This window comes from Equus caballus, chromosome 26 (genome assembly GCF_041296265.1).
Source record: "Equus caballus isolate H_3958 breed thoroughbred chromosome 26, TB-T2T, whole genome shotgun sequence".
NCBI lineage: Eukaryota > Metazoa > Chordata > Mammalia > Perissodactyla > Equidae > Equus > Equus caballus.
Window position 1 is genome coordinate 34315218 of NC_091709.1, and position 8043 is coordinate 34323260.

Sequence of the window (8043 nt, forward strand, 5' to 3'; positions counted from 1 at the left end):
GCCGGCAGCAGCTCTGCCTGCCCATGGGTCCCGTCCCTATGCCAGCGGCGGCAGCAGCAGCTCCCCATGCCAGCAGCATCTCTGACTGCCCGTGGGTCCTGTCCCCACACAGCAGCTCTGACTGCCCATGGGTCGTGTCCCCACGGCAGCAGCAGAAGCTCTGACTGCCCATGGGTCCTGTCCCCATGCTATTCTATACTATTCTCTAAATAAAAGTGCACTACTGCCAGATCTTAAGAGCCTAAGAAACCTTTCTTTCGACTCCTCGGCTCACCGACCCCGCATCAATATGCACAGGTAAAAGAAAAAAATTCTTAAATACTCTAAGGAATGATCCTGAAGGGCAAAAACTCAGAAGATCCTCTAGGTGGAGAAACCAAAGTGGGGACCCAGAGTGTGACATTCTGATGGCCAAGTGATACTGTTACCTGAAGGACAGCGTGGGAGCCCAGGCACAGGTTGGGATGTCAGTCAGTTAATAGGACAGCCCTGACTCCTCTGTCTTCTTAATGGGCTTGATCCTTTCCCACTCTGTACCTACTAGAGAGGAGCTATCCTAGCTCTAGTTGCATTATGGGAAGAAGGAGTTACTGCCAACAATCAAGTAATGACTTATCAAAGAGGCCCAGCCATTGAGGAATCATGTGCCTGTGAACAAGCAGAAGCTCTTTGGACAATATCAGTTCAACAGAGTTTCGGCAGCTTGAAGGTGATGTGCCTTCATTCTCTACTCATATTGGCAAGACTTCAACATTCAACAGACAAAGATAATACCTTTCAGTGCTCATTCATTTTGAGTTTCAAGACCATGAATAAGCAATTTTGTTTGACATTCCCAAGAGAGTCATGATAAAGCAATGATTGATACTGCTACCCCCAAGAGTAGGATCTGATGGGCTAATAGGTGCTAGGTGGCACTTAGCTTTCATATCATGTTTTTCTAACTTTTCAGTGGCTCTCATCATATGCTGCAGTGATTTATAGGGGTTTATCCAAAGCAGTGGCTCAGCAAGCGAGGACTCCTTTGAGGAAAGTTTGCACATTTTTTTGCCTGTTTTACTCTGACATGATGTAGAATCAGCGAAAATTTAGGCAAGAAAATATATTAAATTAGATACAAGTAAACTTTGGAAAACGAAATTTATTTTTCTCTATATTTGAAAGAGCACCAGTTGTTTTGCTTATGCTTCAAATAGTGATGCCCTTTGCATAAGTTTGGAATCTCAGTAACGCAGACCAAAGGTTATTCTATGCTCCTCCTACTCTCTAAAAGGAGATTAACAGGTGAACAGTAATTGCCGAAGGTATGATAATTACATCGTACATCAAAGGACTGTGATCAGAAGGACAAAGATGTCTGACGCATAGTACCTTCAATAAATTCAAACGCTAAAAGCTCCACTCTATATTACATAATGCTCATATACATTTATCATAATAGCCTTATGAATTGACTATTATTTTCAATTTTCAGATAAAAAATGTAGTGAAGTGTTAAAAATTATTTTAATACAAACTTTACAAAGCCAGAAAGTGAGACTAAGTCTGTTTGTCTCCAGATATTTCATTACCCAACCCTACCTTTTGTGTTTGTCAAGCTACAATATAAAATTTAAAAAATGCTGGGGATCAAAGGTGTGATGTAGACGAAGTGAAGTTTCATTAGTAAGTTCTTTAGCATTTAAAATCCCTCAGAATATAGAATTAAAATGGAGGGAAGGAGGGGAATATTTCAGGCAAAGTATTAAACCACAGGACAAAAGATACGAGGCAGGAAAGTAAAAGGCAAGTCATTTTAGAATTCACAACCATACGCTTTTTCTGTCTAGAATTTGAAAATGAAGAATTTGCTGATTAGAATTTCGTCTCATGACTCCAGTAAATGTAGGCTGCCGGTCCAAGGCCTCCCTCTACACATGTTGACCATCGACTAAGAGAACATTTCCACGTCATTCTCTCAGAATGAAGTCTGCAGCTCCGGACGATGGACTAAATGTGGTTTGACTGTTTTTTTCTGCTTTACCTGGTACAATAATAGACCATGAAAAATCACCCCAAAATTATTGAAGCTAAAGCATTTTTCCAGTTTGGTTTATAAGCTGGAGAAGATGAGCAATCAATGATACCTCTTCACCTTGCAATATCCATAGGACACAGAAAGTGAAGTCCCCTGAATCAATTTTATAGTCAAGATATTAACCTCTGTGGTCCTTTGCCCAGCAGAAAGAGTAAGCTGTTAAAAACACCGAATCAGCCACTACTCACTTCTTTTTATGATTATGAGTGTGGTAACAGCTTCTCCTTCAGTTACATGACTGGGGTTATTTTGCTGTTAAAGTGCCGGACAGGGAGTATACCCAAGACAAATTTAGGTATTATCCCTTTGCAGAAATTCCCTGAAATAAGGGCAATAACTTATTATGTGGAGTATAGATTTCAACTAAAATTGATTTCGAATAAAAATTTCAATATTATCTGGCCTAAAGAATTTGGAAAAAATCATGCTCTGCCTCTGTGAACTCCACTGCAGAGAAAGGGGGGGTGTGTAACTGTAATCTTCTTTTCTCCTTTTGGAAATTCGCAATATGCTTAAGCATATTTAAAAACTGTGAAAGGGGGGAGAAAGCAAATCTGACTAATTTGGTTAGTCCAATATTCCTTGGGTAAATATAAACTTTGTATCTAATCTGTTTATATCTCTTAAGACCAGGAATTCCATATCAACCCTTAGCAGGTTAAGAGATCCCATACATCAGTGATAACTATATGTTGTCACTTTGAGAGACTCTACTGTGCCTATATGAATCTTCCAGAAATGCCCATTTTAAACCTTATCTCACATCTTATCAATCAATAGTCTACTTATGTTCTTAACATATGGTTAATTTTCATTAATCATTTTTTGAGATAATTATCGACTCACAGATAGTTGCGGAGGTAGCGCAAGAAATATTTCTTTGAAACTCAGAACATCCAAAAGATACACCAGAATACATGCATTAATGAAAAATAATAGAGTACACAATTTTGGTGCCAGTAAGTTAAATCACTACAACTCTCATTTTTCTCTGTTTTTTTTCTACTTGCTTATAAGAATCTACTTCATTACAAAGGTAATCCTTGAACTGAAACATTACTCAGACTAAAGAAGTTTTTAGTGAATTAATCAAATGGAAGAGTTAATGGAAAAAGGCTACGTTTCTCTAAGTAGATGGTTGTTCATCCTGTTATAAGGGGTATCTTAAAACAAGTACAATTGATCCAGGGAAAGACCACCATCCAATAATGGAATACCCATATTTGACAATAGTGTATTGTGTAGAGAAGGTTCAATATCACTAGAAGCTTGTATACTCTTTGCACTAAAAATTTGATCATGTAGCAGTTTGATGAGTAATCCATATATGCAGCCTGCTTGGTGAGATATACAATTTACAGAAGAAAGTAGGTTGGGTGGCAGAAACAGGGTCTACAACCCAGGAGTGGCAACATGTCAGCAGTTTGGTGGGGGCTAGAGAAGGCAGCCATTCTTGGGTGGCATGCATCAGTCAACATAGGGGGTAATTGGAGAGTAGGGGTATATACAATACAGGACCAGGGCCAGAGTGAGGTGAGTTGGAGCCTAGGGTCCAACATTTAAGGAGACAATCACTTACACAACCCTGACAGTGAGTGTCCTCTGAAGAATAAGACATTAGAGTAAACCAAATTGATGGGATGAGAACAGACATAGCAGGACACTAGGAAATCAGAAGGTTCCTAAGGGGACAGTAAGGGGAATTCCCAGAGCAGCAGTATGTAAGACATGGTAAGACATGTGACTTCCTGTTGAATAGCTGAACAAAGTATTTTGAACTTGAATGACAACTCATATTGCCTTAATTTAGAGTGCAGTACCTCTCAAATTATAGTCTGCATCCCTGAACTCCGCCCTGTGTATCCCAGCATTTTATTAAATTGTTAATTGCAACTGAATGAGTCCCCAGTCACATAAATAAACACCTTAATTTTTCTACCCAAGAATAAAACAAGCCCAAAGAACCATTCCCGCATATTAAATGGGAAGGTTATTTTTTAACATTGGCATCTTGTCGCTCCTGACCCAAAGCTCAGGCTTTCTCAAGCATCTCAAGCTTCTGTCTCTATTTCTGGATCTGTAGAGTTGGACAATCTCACTTTTAATTATAATTTTATTTAATTATTATGTAATCTCTTACCTCTCGTTGCCCAGTTATTGTAGTTTAATAAAAAAAGAACTTGTAGTTTTCCTCTCCAAACTCCACACTGTATTCTTCCAACCAATTGTGCCATTGTTTCTGCAGTTACCTCTTCCTGAAGCTCCCTTCACACCCACCGTTCACACTGAGATAATGGGAGAAAATTTGAGGCTCTCATTAGATGTGGACTAACCCTTTAATAGCAAATGTCTTGCTCTTTTCTAAGCTGCCAGTATTTTTCACCAAAGAACTCTAATGCAAAGTTAAAGCTCAAGACATATTTAGTGAGCTGAATTCAGAAAGTTGATGCTTAGTTATGACTGAGCAGACTGACAGAGCTTGAGGGGCAAGTGCCCCATGTCACTCTCAGCTTTTTCTTGCTCAATTATAGAACCCAGCCTTCTCTGACAGTCTCTGTCACCGTCATCCAACTTGGTCATCAACCTGCTGTTACCTGGTGCCCAAACTCAACAGGACACTAGAGTGTGGATGTAAAGAAGAACAGAGTATACATCAGAGGTGAAAAGTCACAGAGAGAGACAGAGACAGAGACAAAGGGAGAATAAAGAAAAGCAAAGAGAGGTGAGAAGAAAAATGAAAAAACAGTTGGAAATTAGCAGTGATGAGATAGTAAGAAAAGATTACTATGCAGAGAATGAAGGATGCAAAGGGTATTCCTCTTGTCTGATCCCTGAAATCAAAATCTTGACATAATACTAGTAAAAGTTTAAATATTGAATGTATTCTAATGTATTCGTTTCCTGTTCTACCCTTTGCTTCTTTGTTTCAATTTTTAGCCTCTCATCTCAAAGATTCCATTAGAAAGGGGGAAATTCTCCTAGTCGTTCTAGAACTAGATTCTTTGTCACTGAATACTCCTTCCTTCCATCTTGGGATTGTTCTCTGTTTTAAACAGTTGTCTCTACTCATCACTCCTTGTAGGACCTGGTGCCTTCCTTGCTTGAGGTCAGAAGCTTCTAGTTCTATTAGATTTGCTGAATGCATTCTCCAGACTTTCTCACTGGCCATGCTACCATGACCCCTTTGAATTCGTTTTCCCAATGGTTTCTTTAGTTTACATTTTACTCATTCCACATTATTTTAAGAAGAATTAGCAGTCCACTCTCAATGCTAATAGCAATAATTCAGACTCATAGGCTCTTTTTGTCTTACTAAAAAATTTTAAATGCCTATTTACACCAAAGTCAATGAGTAACTCTGCATGTAGATAACGCATTTTTATTAACTATAACTTGTTGGACATGAGTGACAGATATTTTATTTTAATTATTTTAAACCAAAAGAAGACTTTATTGGCTCATATAAGCAAAGCGCATGAAGGACTAGTAAAGCTGGCTTAAGATATGATGGGAACCAGAGGCTCCTGTGTCGCCAGGAACTTCTATGCCTCTCTTCCCTGTTCCTCTGTTTTCTATCTCATGGGCAGGTTTCTGGACACAGAGGACCTGGTTCTCACACCTGCATGCTTACCTCTTTCTTGTCTTGAGTATAAGAGAAAAGAGGCCCTCTTTTCTCAGATTCATTTAGAAAAACTTGAGGAAAAGGGATCCAGGAAGATAAATCAATAAACACTCGTAGCACATGATTGGAGTAAATGATAATCTTTGATAGTTATCCACTGATTCATGCAGAGTTATTACTAAATATGTTATGGAAAATTTTAACTGAATTCTGACACTACCTTTAGTCTCTGAGACAAATAACTTGCTCAAATTAAAAATAAACACAAAATGTGTCTTCTCTCAGTACTGAATAATATAAAAGCACGAGATTCAGAACACTGAAAATAATCTAATCTTATCTCCAATTCAATGCAGAAGTCACTAAAAAATGGATGATTCATCTTCTACTTGTCAAGGGACTTAATAACTTAAAAAAATTACCCTTGTCATAATAATTCTATAAATTTATAATTCACAAATATATATTTCTTTATTAACAAGCCAACATATTTCTTCCTATAACTCTTTCCATTCCTCACAATTTTAAACTTTAAAACTCTGTCTATCTGTCTCTCTCTCACACACATGCACAAACACACACACTGAATGACCCATTTTCCCGTGTATTTGAAGAACACCATAATGCCCTCCAACTTCTAACACTTAATATTTTCTTGCCAATATATTGGATTTATTCAAATATCTTATATAATAGATTTAATTAGTATTTTTCACCTAGCTGACATCTTCTGGACAAACTCTAATTCAATATTGTTTTGAAAACGTAAACTCAAAATCAAACATGATTGTCAGCATAAGATGTTCCCATTGAAAACACAATGAGAATATTGACTCCATTGTGGGCGTATTCTCAATAATACTGTTAAGCTTCCTACCAGCTTTTATGGTGGACGACATGTACATTTGTTAGCTCTTAGGCAGTGGAAGTGCCCAGTGGTTTCCCTACACACCAGGTCAGAAACCATTGCCTAGGGAAATGGATTTCCTTGGGAAATCCAAACCCATTTCCTAAGGAAAGTACTCCAAAAGGCTGTAGCCCCAAAGATAAATCACAAATCGAACTCGGAGAACCAATAAAGAACAATGAGAACATATCAGATGCAAGAGTGCATAAGTTTATTAGGTCAAGCAAAACTGAACTTCCATACATTTTGTAAGAATTTATGTAATTCTGAATCAATTGTTTCAAAATTACAGACATTGGACTCTATATTTTGGTCATTGAATAATTTCGCTATCTGAAAGAAGTAGTCCATAAGCCAGTGCTTGATACCAGAGAAGGGGTGAAAAGTTGGTGGTGAGAGGGGTTAACTAAGATTATTGAAAAGCCCTATGATAGTAGCTCTAAGCAGAGGCTGAAACATTTTGCTTAAAAGGTCTGAAAACTCAACAAGTTGATCTACAGAAGGCTGATCTATAGCTTGGCCTATAACAAGAAAGCTGGCAGCTTCTAGAAGGCAAGTAGGCTGGGCTGGAGAATCTAGATCCATAGCCCAGGGAAGGGAAGCCACAGACTCCATAACCCAGAGCTCTGAAGACATTGGATCCACATCCCAGTGAGGAGGAAATTCTCAATCCATAGCCCAAGAAACAGCCTCTGCTGGATCCAAAGCTCAGAGATCCAGCATAAGTTGACCGGCAGGGACTGCAGAGACTGGAGGTCCTTGGGCGGTAGCAGGATCTCTGGCAGCAGCTGGACACCACACAGGACATCTTGCGTCTGGCAGGCTCCCATCAGGTCTCCCCATAGCCACTGTAGAGAGAGGAGCCCAGTTAGCAGGTGCTGGGAGAGCGGACGTCAGTGCTGTAGACCAGGTTGCTGGGGTAGGACAAGCCACAAGAGATGCCTGGGTTCTGCAGGTAGCTCCCAAGGAAGCGGGAGAAGTTTCCAGAGCAGCAGCTGTAGGACATGGTGACAGGAGAGGTGAGTTCAGCTGAGTTACAGTGAGAAGATTCTCTGAGTAACAATGTCATGGTTTCGACTCCAAGTTATATGCACTCTTAGACCTGGATGTGTCATTGTCCAGATGCTCCCTCTTCTTGCTCACCATTTTATACAAGAATACCTCTCTAGGTTATTGCTTAAGTTCACCTTATCACAACTTCACGTACTTAATTGTACTTAATCACTCTGATACACTTAAGAGAAGTTACTCAGTTTCTTTCCCCAGGAATTCATTTTTGTTTGACCTTCAAAGTTATACGTCATCACATTTACAAATATCCTCCACCTTATTATTCATGTGTACAATGTGCCTTTGTCCTACTAATGGAATTACATAAACTTTTTCTGCCTTTCCTTTAAATTATTAGCAACATCAGAGGTTACTATTCAGAATAGT

The 8043-nt window shown here is 39.0% G+C and overlaps 1 long non-coding RNA gene and 1 pseudogene across 2 annotated transcripts in view; one reads left to right on the forward strand and one right to left on the reverse strand.

Annotated features, from left to right (window-relative positions):
- Nucleotides 1–4952, forward strand: part of LOC138920960 (uncharacterized) — a 92562-nt gene extending 87610 nt beyond the window's left edge. The window contains exons 4-5 of one of the 2 annotated variants that reach the window (XR_011433082.1): nt 1830–1995; nt 4609–4952. This is a non-coding gene — a long non-coding RNA (uncharacterized lncRNA). Of the gene's footprint in view, nt 1–1829; nt 3137–4608 lie in introns of those variants that run through there. The other variant, XR_011433080.1, reaches the window with a different exon arrangement.
- Nucleotides 4953–6950: 1998 nt separating this feature from the next.
- On the reverse strand, nt 6951–7734 carry LOC100053456 (keratin-associated protein 13-2-like; annotated as a pseudogene).
- Between the last annotated feature and the right edge of the window lie 309 nt (nt 7735–8043).